Raw genomic sequence first — 22,717 nt, forward strand, 5'->3', positions numbered from 1 at the left:
TAATCTAGTATGACTTCTCCTTGATAATAAATACTCATAATTATGGCCAGCATTAATACAGCTTTGTGAAGTTTGCAAATCACTTTACACATGTTATCTCATAATAGCCCTGGAAAGGAGGTGCTTTTATTATCCCCAGTTTTACAGATTAGAAACTGAGGCCAAAAAAAAAAGGTTAATTGACTTGCTCAGGGTCACATAACTACTGAGAGTGTGAGGCTGAATTTGAACTTAGGGCCAGTGATTTATCCACCATGGTACTTGTTGAGTCATTTTTCAGTTGTATCTGACTCTTTGTGATCCCATTAGGACTTTTCTTTGCAAAGATACTAGAGTGTTCTGCCATTTCCTCCTCCAACTCATTTTGCAGATGAGGAAACTGAGGCAAACAGGGCTAAGTGACTTGCTCAGGGTCACACAGCTAGTAAGGGTCTGAGGCTAGATTTGATTCAGGAAGATGAGTCTTCCTGACTCCAGGCCTGGCACTCTATCTAATGTGCCACCTAGATACTGTGCCACTCAACTGGCTGAATTGTGCGTTGGTAGCCATGAAATATGAAAGACCTGGAAGAAGGCCTTCTGTGCACTGAATAGATTCCTTACAGCCTATCTATGGGAAGTCATAAATGAAAATTGCATAGGATAGGAAAGCATGCCTTAAGTGATCACACAATCTGAATGAGATGGGAATTCAATGATGAAATGGAGGCCTGCCAGGCATTACCATCTATCCTGAGCTTTCTAATAAGATCCTATTGGCCTCATCAACTGCCTAATCTTTGAGCCCTGAAGTCTCTTGTTACCTTCTCTTCTACTGATGTAACTTAAGGACACTCCTCCCACCCCTGCCCCAGGCTTTTCTACCCATCCTACAAATAAATCTTTGCTTTATGTATTGTTGTAATGGCAAGCAAAGAAGTATTTAACACATTGTTTCAGTTCAAGTTTCTTTTGAGCCTTACCCATGATTATAGAAAGTCTTTGTTGAGAAGCAGAACTTGTGAACCCCAAGAACTTGTGAATTCCTGTTGCATTAGCAAGCAACAGGAAGGGGAGGAGCTAATGACCACATATAAGGAGAGGCCCAGGCTGGAGAGAGCAGAACTGAGAAGAGAAATCTTGTGGTGGCAGAGTGTAGAAGGAGAAAACTTGTGGTATCCTGGCACTCTATGCTTCTCTGTCCTGTCTGTGTTGATGTTTGTTTGTGATACTTTGTGCAGAAGCCCTGGGACCTTACCAGGGGCCCTGAAAGAAGATTTTCTGGTTGTCTGTTTACAGAAGTCCTGGAGGAGGGTTTTGGAGGTCCTGGGACTTTACTGATGATTTGTGTTGACCTCTCAGACCTTGTTTGTGGGTTTGTGTTGATTTCTATGCTGATGACTTGTGTTGACCTCTTGGACCTTGTTTATGGATCTCTGTTGATTTCACAGGCAGATAGTGAATTGATGATGGAGCTGGCAATGTTCATGAATGTTATTGTGGCTCTGTTAAGCTTTGTCTTCCCAGAAACAGGAACTGTGAAGGACTTGAGGTGGACTGGACACTGTGAACTTCAGTGTGGAATGGGAACTGGATAAGGAACTGGACAAGGAGCCTGCCTTTGAATCCAGGTGACAATTGGATAGATTCAGGCAGGAGCTGTGACTATGGAAGAGGAACCATAGAATCTGAGAGCCAGCCTAGAGTCAAGATGAAAAGACCTCTTCTTAGGTACCTGATGCTGACTGAGAAGATGATGATTTACTGTGACCTAGGGGTGGATAACTTGACCTTTTTTAGTGAAAACTATGTGTCCACTTTAGGGACAAGTTGTTATGTCATAACATTGTGAATGCTGTACTTTGGTTTCTGTCAATGTTTTGTCTTAGTTTGTTATTGAATAAACAGAGAGTTCACTATACTATATAATCAGAACCTTGAAGCTGCTCACAACAGCAGTCCTCTGGAAAGCTGTATGTGCTTGGCTTTACAATTGTCTCCCCCAGTTTTAGCATGAACTCCTTGAGATCAGGCACTTTCTCAATTTTTCTATAGGTATACCCATACATGCTTAGCATAGTGCTTGTTATAAAATAAATGCTAAGTAAAGGAATTTTCATTCATTTATTCATTCAGAGTCAGAGTCAATAAACATTTATTAAGCACCTACTATATGCTAGGCACTGTGCTATGTACTGGGGATACAAAAAAAGACACAAGTCCCTGTACTCAACGAGCTTACAATCTCATATGGAGTAGGGGAAGGGGGGAAGATAACACATCAAAAATGTGGGAAAGCAGGCTTGGGATGTTGAGGAAATCTTGTAGACAGGGTGGGGAGTGAGAGTTTCAGAGTTTATCTCATCTTGCAGAATGATGAGTTTCTGGAGATGAACATAGATGGGTGGGAAATGATGAGAATTCCCTGGTACCCTCCTTAAATCATATTCACTCATTTGTTCATAGATGATAAGCTTGGCAATATTTAAAACATATTCATTCATTCAAAGATAATAAGTTTGGCAATATTTAAATCATATTCATTCATTCACAGATAACAAATTTGGTAATATTTAAATCATGTTCATTCATTCATAGATAATTTTGACAATATTTAAATTGTATCCACTCAATCACTGATATATAATACGTTTGGTAATATTTATGCTGGCTTACTTCCTGGGTCATGTGAACTCTCAATGATCTCATAGCCATGCCTCTGAAGTTCATAGAGAGTTCCAGCAAAGAAGAATATAGATGGCAGCCATCCCAGGGAAGCAAAAGACACTGCAGAGTTTAGTTCAACCAGATTCTTAGATTAATTGAATGACAGAGGCCAAGAAGGAGAAGTAAAAGGTAAAGAAGAGGTTTAGACCCTGGAGGAAAGAGAGCAATAGCACCACTAACAGAGATAAGAAAGTGAGGAGGACAAGTAAGGTTGGGGAAGATGAGTTCACTTTTACATGTATTGAGCTTGACATGTCCCAAATGGAGTGAGGGCTCTAACATACAGACCTAAATACTAAACCGGAGCTTGGGAGAAGAAATTAGTTTAGTTATAAACATAGATTTTGGAATATTCAGCAGAAATAGATGACTGTGGGATGTTTCCTGAATGGGGTGATGTTTAATTGGTGGCACAATTCCAGCTATGCTATAAACTGGTGATGTTGATGACACATCAAAAAAGGTTAAAGAGAGAGAAATGCTTGTTGACTTGACTTGAAAAGAATGTGACTGAGGAAAGAGTCTTGGAAATAACTGATATTTAGGGGGCAAGAGAAGAAAGAATTCTAAGCAATGAGAGAGAAGCAGAAGTCAGCAAAGTTGGAGGAGAAATAGGAGAGTACATCAATATGGAAGCCAGGAGAGAAAAGGAGTTTCTTGTAGGAGGGCTACTTTATAGAGTCATATGATACAAAATTTAAAAAAGAATGAAGACAGAAAAAAACACTGGCTTTAGTAATTAGTAGGTCAATGTCTTTCAAGAAAGTGGTCTAAGTGGAGTGATAGGAAAAGAAGTCAGATCATAGAGTTAATTTTGTTGAAAAAAAAAAGGGGCTTTGCAGGAGAGAAGAGGAAAGGAAACAAAGGGATGCTTTAGTAGCTCAGATGAGTGATAGCATTGTAGGACGGAGGTTTGGTTGTTGTTTAAGAAAGAGAAAATGTGAGTATGTTTGTAGGGATAATGAAGAAGCCAGCGAAAAGAGAGAGGTTGCATGCATCTTTCCTAAATTATGACTTGGATGATGTTAGTAATCACAGGGTCATTGATAAGTCATCTCAGAAGTTTCATTTATCAAGGAAAAGTGTATATGCAGGAAAGTGTATAATATATGCATGAAAGAATCCTTGTTCAAAAAGAGCCTTTGTAGCTATATTTGAGCCTACTAAGATAATTTGTGTGTGTGTGCATGTGTGTATGCATGTATGTGATCAATAAACATTAACAGCAGTATCTTTTATTCTCTACAACTTTTAATCAATGGAGTGACTTTAAAGATGAGGTCTGACATGCAGAATTTATAATGAAAGTCTAATTATTAGCTCTCCAGCAAGATAGTTGAATGATCACTTCAAAAATTATGAAAATTATGAAAATATGTCAAATAAAATAAAAGAACAATAATAACTTAAGGGGGGGGAGAAAGAAAATATTGACAATAAAATAACCACAGAAAAATGAGCAGACATACAGAGTAAATGAGCAAGCAAAGAAAACTTCTTAATACAAAGAAAGAAATGGGATGAAAGAATTCTAAGAAAATCTCCAGAAGATGAGAATACTTATAATTAGAGTCATGGAAATAATAAGTAAAAATAATAATAATAAGTAATACTTCTAATTAGAGTCATAGAAAAGAAAATGAAATGACAATAGAACCAAGAGAAAGACTAGAAAAATCAAATCAAATAATTAAAGGAAAAGAATTCAATTATTTGGAGTGAAATTCAAACTGTTAATGAAAAACTTAAAAAGAGAACTGCTGGTTTAGGATAGAAATTAGAAAAAACTTAACAAATCGGTAAAGAACCTGAAAAAAAGGATGGAGAAGACAGAACTTAAAAATCCAATGATACAGCTAAAAATGTTAAAGCAAAGTAGTGGTGGTAGTAGTAGTAGTAGTAATAGAAAAAGAAGCAGCAATAGCTAGTGTGTGTGCACACACAGAAACATGTGTGTGTGTATATGTAACTTTAAGGTTTGCAAAGCACTTTATATACATACATAGCAATTAGAAGGATCATACATAGAGAGAGCTGAAAAGGTTCTCAGAGACCATCAAGTACAGTGAAACTCTACTTTATGGATGAAGAAACTGAGGCCCAACAAGGTTAAATGAACTGCCCAGGGTCATATAAATACTATAAAAAAACTTCTGTGATGGTATTTGAATTCAGGTTTCCATGACTCCAGGTCAGGGCTCTATCCCATGATTCTATCCACTATAACACATAAGATTACTATAGTAATAATTTTGTAAAAATAGCCATAACTTGCAAGTAAGGTATTAAAGAGATAATTTAAGAAAAATTAGCCTCTTAGAAAGATAATGAAGCAAAAACCCAGAATCTCATATGTCAAGAAGTAAAAAACACAGTTGTCTAGAAGTATCGAAACCAGAGGACAAGATGAAGCTCAATGAAATTCACAGATCAGTGCCAGAGAAGATGCCCAGATTCATATTACAAAGAAATGTGCTGGCCAAGCTCCAGAATTCCTACTTCAAAGAAAACTGTGGCCAGAAAAGGACAGGTCATAAACCAAGGAACTCCAATCAGAATACCTCAAGACTACTAACCATTAATGAAAAAGAAAAAAGAAAGAAAAAATGGAATATGATACAGAAAATAACCAAGGAAAATCTTTTGCATTCAAGTGTAGCATTCTAAAAAACTGAACATCATTCTTTGGAGAAAGAAAATAATTTTTAGAGAATTGCTATATTTACACGTTATTTTTGGCAAAACCAGAATTAATATGTAGCAAACAAAAGAAGTTTTAAAAAGTTCATAAAGTTTGAAAAGTCTCAGCAATAAAATGAAAGAGGAAGGGAATTAGTTTTTCTTGATAGAGACACTACAAGCAATGAAGGTCATTTTAACATAGACGGCTAGGTGGTACAGGAAGATCTGAGTTCAAATCCAACCTCAGACACTCAGCTGTATGACTATGGGCAAGTAATTTAGACTCTGCCTCAGTTTTCTCAGCTGTAAAATAGGGATAATAACAGTCCCTACCTCCCAGAGAAGTAGTCATTTGATAAATCCTCATTGATTGATTTATAATATTCTACTATATTAATGGCATATAATTTAATCATTGCCCTACTTTTTAACATTTAGGTTGCATTCAATTTTTTGTTGCAATTTCATGAAATTCTTCTATGAAAACTTTGGAAAAGATTTATTTTTTGTTTAAATACTTTCAGGGTTTATTTTCAACAATGAAATTATTTGGTCAATGAGTGTCACTATTTAAAAATTTTTTAGTGCATACTGTTAGACTCTTCTCCCAAAAGATAATTTTAATTTCTACCAGCAATGAATGAATAAATTAATAAATCAACCAAGCAATAAACATTAAGTGCCTACTATGTGCTAAACACTAGATTGCTAGTCAAGTGTGTGAATTTCTCTACAATCCTGCAGATACTAGGTTTTGTTGCTTTTAACTATTTTTGCCAATTTGATGGTTATGAGGTGGTAATCCAAAAATTGTTTTAATGTGTATCTCTTTGGTGATTAATGAGATTGAATATTTGTTTACTTTTTCATAATTATCTATTCATATCCTTTGACCATTTGTCCATACTGTACTTAACCAATGTGAACTTTTAATGTTTTTATATAGTATGAACTCTGAGCTCACTATCCTGGAACTAGGTGTAATGCCAAAGAAAGGCAACTTTCCAAGGTTCATAATACCAGCATAGGTGCTTTCCATTTTATTCAGTGAAAAATTAAGAACAGAGGGAATCAAAATATAGCATAATTCAAAATACAGCATTCACCAAGTATAATTCAATAATCTCCAAGTACTACTCCACCACTGGACATTATAATTCATTTAGTCAATCCCAAAGACCCTCTTCTAAGTACTACTCCACCCCTAGGCTGTACATTCATTTAGTCAACCACAAAGCCCCTCTTCTCAAATGGAGATTAGTTTCCAATCATAACTAAAGTACATTCATTTGTTTAATCAGAGCACAAAAATGTCAAAAGTTCCCCACCCTTGGATCACAATTGAATCTACCCCAGAATTACAACAAGCTTAAGCACAGCATTTAATACCCAAAGAGAGGGCTTTTCTTCATCTTGACCCGAGGCAAGTTCTCAGCAATCTTTGTTCCTGGGGAGACAAAGGTTAGCAAGGCCACAAGATACATTGCCAGTGTCTTCATTAATTCATTCTCTGTCTGCAGAACAGTCCTAGGACCCCTGAAAACATTAGCAAAACCCTCTTCCAGGATTTCTGTAAACATACAACAAGAAAATCCTTCTTCAGGGCTTCTGAACCAACATCAAGGTTCAAGAACCTCTGCAACAACAGCACTGTCCTTCACCAGTGGACAGAATTCACTCTGTCTGCAGAAAAGTATCAGGAGCTCTGAACCAACAGCAAGGTTCCAGAACCTCTGCAACAACAGGACTGTCTTTCAGCAGTGAACAAATCTGGCAAAACAACATCAAAACAGACAAAGTATCAGCATAACAGCCATGTCTCCTCAGTCCTTGGCAGCTCTGGGTGGCAGCTCTCAAAAGTCCTGGGCAATTGAAACTGGCCCTCAGCAATCCTCTTCATCTCTCTCTGCCTCCAAGATGCTGCTTCCCAAAAAGTTCTTCTGCCTCTCTCTTTGCCTGTGTCTCTCTAAATTTACATCACCAGCTCCTCCCAGTTCAGCACTCTCTTTTCACATCAACAAGTCCATCCCACAAGTGGGATTCACAAGCTCTGGGTTTTAACACAATCAATCTGAAAACCAAGCCAATACAGGGGGATCTTTAAATTCCATTACTATTACACCAGGTAGTCTACAGCTCCCCTCAGGCTAATAGGTGTACCTTTGTGGGGTTGGGGTCTCTAATGCTATTGGCTCAAGCCGCAATTTTAGTGTAGTGCACTTTATTGTTAACTACCAGTGACTAGCACACTAGTTGCCTTTAACCATTACCATTATATTACCATTAATTATCTTTTACAGAAGAATTGTTACTTCCAAGGCACAACAAGAACAGAAGTAAAAATATTTTGTCACCAAGACCTTGGTGGCAATCTTTCTCCTGTGACACTTCAGTCCCTAGGGAGAGTGGGCTCAGATTCAAAATTGTTCCTATAAAGCATTGGTCATATTGAAATACAGCGTTGCTATTGTCTTAGCTAGTTCTGGTATGAGTCTCAAAGTAAGTCCTTGCTCCTTAGGGCCTGAAAGCTGGACCAGATGGACCCAGCTACAAACCTGGTCATGGGCTTCACACAATGATTTCCCATTGGCTTACTCTCCTGGCTTTCCAAGACTCAATGACATAGCTCTAAATCATTACCTACAGTGAAAAAACAAATGGTAATGCAAAGAACCAAGGCCCATATTCACAAGCCACATGTTGGCCTTGGATGTGGAGGGTCCAAGACTTTTCCCATCCAGCATTGTCTCTCCCAGGAATGCAACCAAACTAAAAGAAGCCAAACCAAGGGAAAAGATGAGATCAACAAGTGTCTTTTGAATGCTTCCCCAGTTCTGGCTACACAACTAATTATAATCAAAGCATCTCCTATTCATCACATGGTTAGTGGACTGGAGCCAGCTACAGAATTGTCTACACATACTGCATTAGCCAACCACCCTGCATAACCACCATGCTCATGAGGACTGTGTTCTTTGTCCATTTTCCAGACATTCTAACTGTGTACTCTCAGTTTCACGATGAAGGTTAGACACAGTCTTCTGTTACATTTCTACATCATAGGTATCAAGTTTTTACTTGTAATTTTTGCAATTCATATTTTCTCAAATATGTTATTTTCTTTTATTCATCTTTTGCTATACAGACTTTGTTTTTTATGCAGTAACACACACTTATCTTGTCCCCAATAATTCCTTCCATTTTTGAATTAGAGAAAAATAATTTCCCCTCCACAATTGAAATAAATAATTCACTCCATTTCCTTCTATTTTTCTAGGATTCTTTTTTAAAAAGTGTTTAAGTCCCTCACTGAGTTGGAATTCTCTTGATGTGGGGCCAATCCCTTTCCCACCAAACTGCCAACCAATTTTCCCAAGTACATTTGTTAAATAGTGAATCCTTTCCCTATTTATATTTCCTGAAGGTTTGTCCAACCCTGGTGTTATATATACATTTGGTTGGCTGTCTGGTGTATCCATACTTTTCCATTGGACTTTTCCTCTAATTTTTGCTCAGTATTAGTTTTGATTGTATCCCCTTTGTAATACATTTTAAAGTTAGGGGTCTAAGATCTCCTTCACTAGATTTCTTCTTCTGGATGTCTCTTACTATTCTTGCCTGAATGTCTTTCATGTAAATTTCAGTATAATTTTGCCTAAAATTATAAAGCTATACCAATAATAAAATATGGAATTAGGGAGAAGTATAGGCAAAAATGAATCAAAATTATTCTTGTGTTAATACGATGGTTCAATTAGACAAGTATAGAGTTTCAATGAAAAACCTAATAGACACAATTAATGACTAGGATATAAAGCATTAGGATATAAAATAAATCCACAAAAATAATGAACTTTTCTGAATACTACTAAATGCTTAAGCAATAGGAAGAGAAATTCCATTTGAGAAAACAAAATTAATTAAGTATATGGAAATCAACATATCAAGATTCACATAGGAATTTTATTAATATACCCCACAAAACAGTTTTCACATAAATAAAAGGGGTACTAATTAATTGAAAAAATATGTAATGTCTGGGTTGTGTCTATGTAATAAAAATGGCAGAATTAATCAAATTACTCTGCATATTTAATGCTCTATAATTTAAAATAACAAGGAATTTTTTTATTCAATGAGGTAAAAGAATAACTATCTAGAAGAACAAAATGTTAAAAAGTATCAAAATATATAAAGAAAAAGGTAGAAAAGAGGAGGAGGACTTGATATTACAAACTGTTATAAGACAATAGTTAGCAAAACTACTGGATAAGAAAGAGAAAATTAAGTTCATGGAATAGACTAGATCAATTAGATCAAGAAATAGTACACACAGCAGACTAGTATTCATTAAACCCCAGAATACAAATTACTGGGGAAGTAATGACCTATGTTAAGACAAACAAATGATATAATACCAGATCTGAAATAGAAAGACAAAAAAAGCGATCCCAATTGTGTAAATTTGTAAGTGCACAAACAAAATCAATGCAGCTAAAAATAGAAAAAAAAAGACATGTATTATAAAAAAATCTTTGCATTATATATCTTCCTAAAACTTCTAATACCCCACATCACAGGAACATATTTCTAGAGCTAAAGGAGGTCTTTCAGGTAACATAGTTTAATATCCTCATTAAGGGAACTCATGAGAGAAATAAGACCTACATTATTAAAGTGACTTGCCTAAATTAATACAGGTAGTAAGTGTCAAGACAGAATTTGAATCCAGGTCTTCTGACTCTAGAATTGGCACTACATTTCATCCACTAGAGACTGAACACAAATTTAAGATTAAGATCTAATGCCCCATAGGTAAATAATTAAAGAATTGTAAGAATTTTTAAAAGGAATACAAAACTACTTAACAAAATAGTCATAAGCATTAATTATTAAAGAATTATACTCTAACTTCTCTCAATTCTCTAGACAACACTGCTAGACCCTGCTGTATGTACCTGGTACTATCCCTTATTTTTCAGATCCTTTTTATGGGTTGTCTTCTGCCATTAAAATGTAAGCTCTTGGGCAAGAACTGTCTTCGTTTTTGCTTGTATTTGTATCCCCAAGTCTTAGTACAGGGTCTGGTACATAGGAAGCACTTAAATGCTAACTGACTGACTATTGGGATATTAAGTGTTAAGGCTCAAAGGTTTCTATGTATAAACAGATGACAAAAAATTGACTAATTTGTTCCATTTTATATCTACTTGTTTTTTCTATTTTCATTTATGAATTCTGTTGGGATTATGTAGCTCACTGAGGCTTATACCAAGCTTTGTATAGATTTTTTTCCCCACTAATGTTCATTGCTTTATGAGATAATATTGTTCGTAATCTTCTTTTAGTAGTGTTGATAATAGACATCTTTGCTTTACCCTTGATCTTGTAGAAGGGCCTCTAGTTTATTATTATATTAATATTATTGTTATTGACTTAATTAGTATTGATATCATTATTATATAACAGTAGCTCTTGATTTAATATACTCTTATTTTAAGAAAACTACATTAATTTGCATATTTCTAGTGTTTCTAACAATAATGGGTATTATATATTATATAAAGCCCTTTCTGTAACCATTCACATAATCATGATTTTTGAAATTATTGTTATTATTCATATGATTTGTTATGTTGGTCATTTTCCTGATATTGAACCAACCTGGTAATCCTGGTATAAACCCAATCTTGTCATAGTATATAATCTTTGTGATATGCTGATTTAATTTCCTTGCTAATATTTTATTTAAATTATTTGCAGCAATGTTTGTTAAGGATATTGGCCTATACTTTATTTTTCTGTTTTGATTCTCTTTGGTTTTGGTATCAAGACTATGTTTCTATGTTTGCATCAGAGAAGGAATTTGATATAATTCCATCTCATTCTGTTTTTTCTTCTTTGAACATTTTAAGTAATTTGGCAATTAATTATTCTTTCAATGTTTGATAGAATCCTCTTATCCCAGTGTTTCTTTCTTTGTGATCTTATTTGTTGCTTACTTAATCCCACCCCCATCCCGATATTGGGTTACTTAAATTATCTTTATAATGTTCTGTTCATATGGGAACTTTATATTTTTGTAAAAATTCATCAATTTAATTTAGGTTGTAAGTTAAATTGGTATGTAATTGGATAAAGTAATTTCCAATAATTTCCTTTATTTCTTCTTTATTTGTAGTAAATTCTGATTTTTCCTTTTTTGATATCTTGGTTTTCCTCATTCTTTTTAAAATCAAATTACATAATATTTTATTTATTTTATTGGTTTTAAAAATATTAGCTCTTTGTTTTATTTGTTAATTCATTGGTTTTGTTGCTTTTAGTTTTGTTAATCTCTGATTTTCAAAATTACTTCTTTAGTGTTTGGTTGGAAGTTTTTGATTTGTTGGTTTTCTAGTTGTATTTTTTTTAGTTGCATGCCCAATTCATTGATCTCTCCCTTCTCCCTTTTGTTGCTGGAAATATAGAGATATAAATATTTCTGTAAAAACTAGATAGATGCCCCCCCCCATACACACATAATGCCAAATTTTGGCACACTGCCTCATTGTTAACTTTGTCTTTAATGAAATAATCTGTTGTTTCTGTTATTTGTTCTTTTACTCACCAATTCTTTAGGATGAAATTATATAGTCTCTAGTCAATATCTTCTTTTTTCATTGGCTCTTTATTGAATATACTTCTATTGCATTATGATCAGTAAAATATGTATCTACTATTTCTACTTTTCTCTATTTGTGAATTTTTATTCCCAGAAAAGGATCTTTTAAAAAAAGTCACACATCCCTGAGAACATCTATCTATCTATCTATCTATCTATCTATCTATCTATCTACATCTATCTATATCCTCTTTTGTTCTCATTAAATAATCACTAAAGATTTATCATATTTAACTTTTCTAATATCTTATTCAGATCCTTAATATCTTTCTTATTTCAAATCCAGCCTCATGCTCTTACTAGCTGGGTGACCTGGGCAAGTCACTTAATCTGTTTGACTCAGTTTCCTCACCTGTAAAATGAGAAAGATAATAGTCCCTACCTCCCAAGGTTATTGCGAGGATCAAATGAGATAATATTTGTAAATCATTTTGAAAACCTTATATCACTATGAAAATGTTGCTATTATTATTATTACCATTAGTTAATTTGGTTAGATTTGGCTATGCCTGGATGGAATCCATTGAAATCTTCCACTATTATAGTTCTGCTATTTATGTCCCAGTAACTCATTTAATTTTTCTTTTAAGTATTTGAGTGCTATGCCAATCAGTCTATATATGTATATATGTTAATAAGGCAACTAGGGGGCACAGTGGATAGAATGTGTGACTTGGAATCAGAAAGAATCTAGTTCAAATTCTGCCTCAGACCCTTAATAGCTAGCTATGTAGCCACTTAATGTTACATTAAAGTCACTTAATGACTCATCCTCAGTTTTTATCTGTAAAATGGAAATGGTAATAGCACCTTCCTCTCAGACTAGTTGGAAAGATCAAAGGAATTAATAACTATATATGTAAAGAACTTTATAAGCCATAAAGCACTTTGTAAATATCAGCTAGTTTTATTATTAAGTATTGATATTAACCATTGCTTATGATACCTTTTGCTATAATGCCGTTTCCCTATTCAGCTTCTTTTAATTTTTGCTGTTGCCTTGACTGAGATTGTGATTGTTTCTTTGGTCTCTTTGAGGTCAGCTGCAGCACAGTAGATGCTGGTCTGGTGCTTTATTTTAAATCTTCATGAAAATTTATATGTCAAATATGTTTCTTGTAAACATGTTGCTAGATTCTGCTTTTAATCTTTTCTGTTACTTTTTTCTGTTTTGCCAGTGAGTTTATCTTATTCACATTCACAATTATGATTGTTAATTATGCGTGTCCCTTCTTCCTGTTCTCATACTCTTTTTCCTCATTGTCCTCTCTTTTCACAGCAAAAGAGGATGGTGAGGTGCGGCCAGGTGGCTCAGTGAGTAAGAGCGCAGGCCTGGGTTTCGGGAGACCTGGGATCAATTCCGGCCTCAGATACTTGGCACCCACACAAAATAACTGGCCGTGTAACCTTGAGCAAGTTACTTAACCCCAATTGCTTTAAAAAAAAAAAAAAGAGGATCATGAGACAGATGGACTATGCACAGCACAAGCAAAACTCTTCTCTTTCCTTCAATCTAGGTTCTGGTCCAATCTGTCTTTCCTTTTAAACACCTCTTTGTAATTCACCCTCAAAAGATAAGTTTGTTTTGCATGTTAATTCTGAACCTAATTACAGGACTGACCTAATATAGGCCTGGCCCAGAATACCAGTCATTTTGTGTCTGCTGATACAGGATTGTTTTGGAAATGTTTATGAGGGTTTTTTTTGAGAGGGGAAGGGGGTATTTGTTAAGTTCAGAATGGGAAATATAATTATTATCTTAAAACTTCAAAAATGAAAAAGATACCTACAAATCACTAAAAAAATAAACAAAGTCAGTTTCATCATTGGTGATGTTCCTTGGTGCTCGCCATATTCAGTACTTTCTGACTCTTTCCTGGAAGAAAGCATTCATTGTAAATATCATATGTGTCAAATCTTTCACAATTTTTCCAATACATTTCCAATATATTGTTTTGCCATATATCTACACATTGAATTCACAAAGGAGTCATTAATATGGTACATAGACTTGCTTTTACAAAGTTCTTTATAGAATTTCCTTCCTCTTCAGTATCTCCAAAAGATAGCTAGATGGCATGGTAATTATATAAACTCTGAATTATATAATAGTATAATATAGAGCTATTATTATTCATTATGAGTACTATAAGACAAGATGACGATGCAGATTGGGGTAGTGAATTGAGAACTGAACTTGTGGTCAGAAAAATCAAATTCAAATCCTACCCAAGATATGAATTATATATTTGGCTAGGTCTGGGAAACTTGGCCATGCTCTAAAGATCATCTTTAAATTATCAATGTGGTCAAAAAGGCATGGGATTCCAGAAATTAGAACATGTGGTCTTCCAGTACACCTCTGAGAAATAATCACCTAGGTTAGGAGAAGAGACCTCTTTCAGTTTGGGCCAGGTCTCCTTCTCCTGGCCCTCCTTTGCCATATTCAAAGGGCCCAGAGGATGTTGGACCTTGCCATCTTTTCTTCAGGGTCCTAGTATCATCAGTAGCTTTCATCTTACAGTGGGTAGTCTAAATGGTGTCTCTGCATTATCTGGTGGCATCAGTGTCTGTATCATTGGGAGTCTAGGATAGACAGGACTTATGTTTCTGCTAGGTTCTAGCAAAGAGACTATACCATGTCTAAAGGGAACATCATGAGCACCCCCAAAAATGAGAGAAAAGGACATATAGGAACTCTGAGTCACCCTATGGCCACATGTCCTTTTTAATCTTGAGCTAAATTTGCCCTGGATAATGTGTGTACTTGTTGGAGAGGGTGTCACTGACTTTTGGGGGTACAGAGGAGGCAAAGGAGGATGTTTTGTACTAACATCTTGTATCACCCTAGAAAATAGACCTTCCTAAATGTTACTTAAGGCTGACTAACTAAATAATTTTCATCTGATAATCTTAAGGGAAAGAACATTGGTTAGGGCTCGAAATCAAGAGCACCAGCTGAGAAAACAATCAGCCCTGAGCCCTTGGGGGTACCCTTGGAACCAACCTAGCTCTGGGAACCCGACTTGTCAGTGAGCGTGGGAGTTGGAATAAGGATTCTCAGAGCTTGCATAGGCTACATTTAGAAAGAAGAAGCAGCATAAATATTTTCCAAATACTTAAAATAACAAAATACTGAGGTTTGTGTTGATCGAGGTCTATGGCCTTCGTTTCCAAGAAGGCGCATCCATGTTTCCAGATGTTTCTCTGATTACCAGTATTGGTTGGGAGAAGTCATTTACCACTCTTAGGGGACCTTGGTAGGTTGACACTAATTTCTGGTTTGAACCCCAGCTAGGCCTTGTGGGCCCCTAACAGGAGGAGGATTGAAGACAGGGTTGATGGGAACCACTTGCTTTCCCAGTTGCATGAGTAAATACAGCTGTGCTGTCAGCCAGCCTGTCAAGGCAGGTGGATCTTGTTTTCCTTGAAAGACCCAAATTAAGGATTCAATGTCAAAGGCCCTCTTCTCTCAGAAATAAGATAGTATTTTTCTTGAGTGGTTCTTCAGGGATAACTTTTCCCTCCTCAATTTTCTAAGTTCTAGAATAGAATGGTGATTCTGGATTATGTTTTCATCTAAATATTCAGAATAGTAAATTAAACCCAAACACCCCCAGAGAGGCTTCCTTTGCCAAATAGGCATTTGTCTTTCCAGTTCTACTGACTAAGCCTCCTTTCAGATCTCTGGAACCAAGATTGTGGCCTTCAAGCTTGAGTCTTTCAACAATCATCATGTTTTTTTTAAAAGAATCACAGCCATCAGTTTCAGGCTGTCTCCAAAACAGATCAGTTTCAGAGTGAGTTTTGCTTAATTATTGCTTTGAAAAGGAGACAGAAAAAAGCCTTCATTAAACACCTTAACCTTAATGAATTTGCTAAGTCTGGGATCCTTTCAGTCACAACTAATGTACCTTTAGTCAAAGAAACAATGCAGGTACCCCTGGATTGTATTAACATAGCCAGTCTCTGGCGAGATTCTGGGGGCCAATAAAGGAAATTTTGTTATACTATTCTATTTTAAATGCCTTATTTCTCCATTTCTTAATTACTGTCTAGTGCCCAGTGAATTTATTAGACCTAATGAATGAACACAAGATTCCCATCAGCTGGCAAATTCAGTTTAGTGCCAGCAAAGCTAAGTGCACAATGCACATTCAGGAGGACTCATCTTCCTGAGTTCAAATCTAGCCTCAGACTCTCACTAGCTGTGTGACCCTGGGCAGCTCACTTAATCCTATTTACCTCAGTTTCCTCATGTGTAAAAGGAGCTGGAGAAGGAAATGGTAAACCACTCCAGTATCTTTGTCAAGAAAACACCAAATGGAGTCATGAAAAGTAGAACATGACTAGATGAGGAAACAACAACAAAAAGGTGTATGTCATATATAGGGTCTGAAATCAACACAATCTTTACTTTCTCAGAACGGATTAATTTACTATGGTAAAATCATCACCTACCAGGTTCTCCCACCCCATTCACATGAGTCAGGCTATCTTTTTACATGAAAATTAACACATTTATTCCCAGTGCTTGACTGGCACAAAGGACAAAGGTTCAGTTCCTATTTTTCTTGATTCAGCTTTTTGGTGGCTTTTGACTATATTGACTGTCATTTCCTGGTCACATAAGGGCATAGAAATGGAGTTAGGACTCTTAAGCAAATGTCCTAAGTATGCTGGAGTTGCCACACTCTGTCCTACTGACCACATGTGTTTCCATATAAAGGTGGGGTTGACCACGTCTACCCAAGCTAAGTGCTGTCATATTCTTATTGAATATCCTTCCTATGCTGTGACAAAGTAAAGCTTGTGTGGATTGGTGAAGGCTATGTGTATTCATTTTGTTCCAATACCAAATCTAAGCTAACAGAAAGCCATTATTCTGAGAAGGGGTGTATAGACTCCACCCGACTGCCAAAGGGATCTATGACACAAAAATCTGGGCTATGCCAAGCTCTCTTTCCAGTTACTTCATTAATTTCAAATTACCAATGTGAAAACCAGTAGTTATTACCACTTTCTGTATTCTTTTTTTAAATCAGATTATTTCTCAGTTTAAGCTGATGGCACAGCTAATTCACAGAACAACAGACCTCTTTAGTCTAAATGAACATTAAAAGATGTCTAGCAGATAAATAGATGATAGATAGATAGATAGATAGATAGATAGATAGATAGATAGATAGATAGATAGATAGATAGATACGTAAATAAATAAATAAAAGATGTCTAACACCAAACAATCTTTGGTGCATGAGTTCTGGTGCCTTTCTGGTAAGTGTAGCAGTTGTGATGGGTGCTATTTCCATGTAGGAATGACAACTGTCTTACTCATCCCAAAGTTTCTGGTTGGGTGATCTGGCCACCTACAGAGGGTCTTTTTTGGGGAAGGAAGGAAGGGCATGATCTGATTTTTACTCCATAATAGTTAAAAACAAGAAAAAATATATCTGAGTAAACTGAACCAGTGCAGAAGGCATAACTATGACTACATGTAATTATTCCATGTTACAGAATCTTCTAGTCCATCCCTAGGTGAACACTGTCCAAAAGATTAGGACAGAGTTGGAAATCTTTGGTTGTCCCAGAGTTTTCTCTTTAATTGCCTCCAGTTCTGGTTTTATGTTGAATCTCAGAAGAGCAGGAAATGTTTACAAATTCTGAATTGCTGACATCCCTTTCTGACATACTTTATTTCAATTTTCTAGTAGAGTCTCACTCAATCAACAAATGTTTGCTAAGATTACTGTGGTCTCCAGCATTGAGACAGGCATCATGAAGCCCTCAGAATCTCTTTTAGCCACCAGGGTTTTCTCTACCTAAAGAGTTTATAATTTTGAAAGGATGACTAAACTAACACACTGGATTTTGGGGTTAGAGGATCTGCATTTAAATTCTTCTACTATGTGACCTTGGTCAATTCCTTGACCTCTTTGAAACTCAGTTCTATTATCATGTAAATAAGAGGGTTAAACCAATTTCTTCTAATGTCTTTTCCAATTTCAGATCTCTGATCCTATGTTTGGATCATCAGTATGTGAGCTGGGGTGCATGAGGTGTTCAGGGAGGACTAGCTCCTCTGGTGTGAGGGCTGCCACGCTCTTTTCAGGGCTGCTTATCTACCTTTGGTGTCCACCTTTCACCCAACTCTTACCTGTGACTCCAAGAAGTTGTAGCATTCACAGTAGTCACATCCAAATAAGCTGTCTTGGAAGATGAGCTAAACCAAGTTGAGTGTAACCAATAGACCTCAAAGCCATTGATGAGTTAGGAGGATGTCTACCCCAAGCATGTGAAGACTTTCCCCTAGTGGAATGGGTAGAGGAGAACCATTTGTTCCAATGGTCATGAAAGTGGCTGAAGCAAGTGCTTAGAGCTTGGTTAGATATGAAAGATACCAAGGTCATCTCCAGTCTTCTGGACTTCTGCCCTGCCTCTAGACTCCAATGACTCTGGAAGAGAGAGGGAGGCTGATGATTTTGTGCAACTCTGCCTTACTGAAATCCAATGCACACTCAAGTTAAGACATTTCCCTGTGATGTCATCGGTCCTCTTTGAAAATGAACAGGCAACGATAGTGCATGAGAATATAATCCATTGCCAAAATGTACAATACAGTCCAAACGCTATATGAATATCCATCAGGGCTTATGAAAACAAAGGAAATTTCATTCAGGAAGTAGTATTTGATTTGAGCTTTTGAAGGAAGAATGGGAAGGAAGAAGTTTTACAAGTAAAGGGAAGGAATTTCAGGCAGAGGGATGGAGCAGATACAGTAGAAAGCTGAATTTGTAGTGGGAGGACCTGGCTTTGAAACCCAGCTCTGTTACTTATAGGTCTTAGATTTAGAACTTCGAGTGATGGTAGAGGCCATCTAGTCCAATTACTTCACTTTGCAGGTGAGGAAACTGAGGCTTGACAGGTTAATTGTCACAGATAATAAGTGTCAGGTGTGGGACTTGAATTCAGGTCCTTTGATTTGAGAGCCAGTATCCTTTGCACTGTTAATTAGCTTATTGATAATATTACTAATTAATATGTGGCTTGAGGATAGTCACTCTCCCAGCATGCTCTAGGTTCTTCATCAGCAAAATGAGAGGGATAGGTCAGATGATCTCTCAGATTCAGACTCTAGATTTATGATGTCGTGAATGGCATGAGCAAAGGCATGAAGGTGGGAAACCCCACAACATGTTTAGGGAAGGGACATGAATAAGGACACAGGGAATACTTTAATTTGTTTGAAATGTAGGGAAGCAGTAAGAAATACATTTTTAAAGATAAAGTGGGACCCAATTGTTGAAGGCCTTGAAAGCAAGCTAGTATCTACCATATATTTTCTATTCCTTTTTGTATTACCTGCCAATTTGATTCTTCTGAGCTGTGATTTGACACCATAAAGCATTGCTGGGAGAATAGCTGTGGAGATGTAACTTAGCATGGTAGCTAGTACATAGTGGGCACTTAATAGATGCTTTACAGATGGTCAGGATGGTTTATATTGGGAAATTGTATAGCATTTTCCTTTAATTCTTTTCATTATTAAAACCCATCTTTGTGGATACAAATGTGTAGTTTGATATTCTGCTACAAATGCTACAGAGGAAGTTTTGGCTAGGAAGCAATAAACAAATAATGTCTCTATTACTTCTTATGCAGTTCTATAGCAAGTCACAAGCAAGGTTGAAAATCACATTTATTTTGTCCCCCAAAAGAGCAAGTATTGAAGTCGGGGGGAAACTAGCAAACTTCCAATCCAACAATGTCTCTTGCATTCTGTTCAAACCCAAAGCTTAAACCATTGAGGGTTTTTTTTTTCTTTTAAGGGAAAATAGCCATCTCTCCTAAAATTAATCGGGTTACAGTGGAAAACATGTTGTAATTCTTTCCATTGCTTTGATTTCCTGAATTTTTTTTTCTATCCACATTTGATAGTTTGGTGATTCTTTAACCAAAGCAAAGCTCTCTACTTTTGGCCACTGCTAGTAGAATTCTAAATGCATTTTCCCCTGGATCTATATTAAAAAGAAAATTGGTATGTAGCCGAGTACTTTATTTGTGGCCTATGAGGGTTGGGAGTAGGTAAGAAAACAAAGAAATGACACTATATTTTCAAATGAAAATTATTACAACATACAATACTCTTGTAAATATCAAATTAGAGAAGGGTTAGGTATTTCTATGCATCCCCATTACTCTGTCTTAATATTAGTAATTAAATTCTTCCACTGCCTTGAAGAAGTATTTCAGACTATTTAAAATTTAACATCCTCTCTATAAAGAAAAAGAAAAGAGTTGCATTATGAACCGTCTGCTGTCTTCCAATGGGCCAGAATGATTAATAGCAATAATAGCTACCATTTATATAGCTTTTTTTTTTAAAAGCAATTGGGGTTAAGTAACTTGCTCGAGGTTACACAGCCAGTTATTTCTGGGTGTGGTGCTAAGTATCTCAGCCCGGATTTGATGCCCAGGTCATCCCGACACTGTAACCGGTGCTCTTACTCACTGAGCCACCTGGCCGCCCCTCATTTATATAGCTTTTAAAAGGTTTGCAAGCACCATACATATATTTTCTAATTTCACCCTCACAACAATAGCCTGATGAGGTGGGTTCAATTATTATTCCTAATTTACAAATGGGGAAACTGAAGCTGAGAGATGTTAAGTGACTTATAAGGGATTATATAGCTAGTAAGTATTTCAGGCAGATTCAAATTCAGGTCTTACTGATTCCAAGTCCCATACCCCAAACACAGTGAAACTTGATTTTCTCTTGTATATCTCTAAGTGGATGTCTCATAGGCATCTCAAACTGAATATGTCCATAGTAGAACTAATTATCTTCCACCCAAAACATCCTATTCTCCAAGCTTCCTTATTTCTCTCAAGGGCACCATCATCTTCCAGTCATCAAGGCTCAAAACTTTGGTGTCATCCCCAATGCCTGTATTGTGTTCATTCTATCTAATTCGTTGTCAGGTCTTATTATTTTTCTACCTTCATATCTCTTGCACACACCCCCTTATCTCATGGCTGCCATTTTGATTCAGGCCTCAATCACCTCCCACCTAGACTTCTAGTTGGTTTCCCTGCTTTAGGTCTCTCATCACTTCAATCTGTCCTCTAGTCAGCTGCTAAAGTGATTTTCCTCCAGTAAAAGTCTAACCATAGCACTCCCCCTGGTCCCTGTAATGGTAATTTGAAGATCCCTTTTTATATTGTCAAGTAAGCGGGTACTTAGCACTTAGTAACTAATAAAACCTCTATGAAAGAAACAGAAGGTATGAACCCCTATTCCTGATGTAACAGGAAGGGGTTGGCTGAAACAGGAAGCTAATGTTATGTGTATATAAGAAAAGCCCCAGAGAGGCACAGTCAGAATTTCTTGGAGCACTGTGGAGGCAGAAGTAGCTGCCGGGAGGAGGCTGAATCAGAGGAGCCCAGGAGTCCCTCCTCCCCCCAGGCTGGATAAGGTGATTCTGATTTTTGAACGAGCTGCAGAAGACTGAGGAAGCATGACCAGGATGCAGGGACTTTGCTGTTTGTGGCTTGGTTGAGCCTTGAATTCCTGGGAGCAGAAATTGTGAAGGATTTGAGATGGACTGTGAACTTCAGTGTGGAGCAAGACCTACCCAGAACTGGACAAGGAACTGGGAGCTGTCTGCCATTGAACCCAGGATGACAGCCTGGTGAATCTAGGTAAAATCTGGGACCATGGAAGGGGATCCAGGGAATCTAAGAACCGGCCCCAAGTCAAGATGAAAAGACCTCTCTGTGGGTACTGAGTAATGATGAAATTGTAGTTTACTAGTGGCCTAGGGGTGGAGAGTTTGTGTGTTAATGACACTTAGTAATTGGTACCTTGATTTACTGTGAATGTTTTCTCTGATTTGTTATGGAATAGAGTGTTCACTATACTATGTAATTAGAACCTTAAAAGCTGTTCACAGTAATAGTCCTCTGGAAAGCTGCTTGTGCATGGCATTGCAGTCCCCCAACACACATTTAATGAATTAACTGTTTCCTGTTTACTTCTGGGATCAAATGTAAAATCATCTGGTATTTCAAGCTCTTCACAACTTTACCCTTCTTACCTTTACAGTTTCTCAGAGTTTATTCTCCTCTGTGATCCAGAAACAATGATTTCTTGCATAGAACACTTCATCTCCTGATTCTATCTATGCCTTTTCACCAGCTGCTCCCAATACCTAGAATGTTTCCCCTCCTTATTTCTAGATTGTACAGTAGGTAGAACACTAGACCTAGAATCTGAAACACCTGAGTTCAAATCCAGCATCAGACACATTAGCTTCATGACCCTGAGCAAGTCATCTAACCTCTGTATGACTTGGTTTCTTCATCTTTAAAATGAATATAAAATAGCACCTACCTCTCAGGGTTGTTATGAGGATCAAATAAGATAATATTGTAAAGCACTTAGCACATAGTAGGCTCTTAATAAATTCTTGTTTCCTTCTTTCCTCTCTTCCTCCCCTCCTCCTCTTTGCTTCCTTGGCCTGTGAAATCCAGTTCAAATCCCATCTTCTTCATGAGGCCTTTTCCAACCTCTATCTCCATCCCCAATTCCTTCTGAGATTCCATTTGTACTATCATCTATCTATCTATCTATCTATCTATCTATCTATCTATCTATCTATC

This window comes from Petaurus breviceps, unplaced genomic scaffold, assembly GCF_028583685.1.
Source record: "Petaurus breviceps papuanus isolate PSGF00001 unplaced genomic scaffold, PetGlider_PUasm1.0 220, whole genome shotgun sequence".
Lineage (NCBI taxonomy): Eukaryota > Metazoa > Chordata > Mammalia > Diprotodontia > Petauridae > Petaurus > Petaurus breviceps.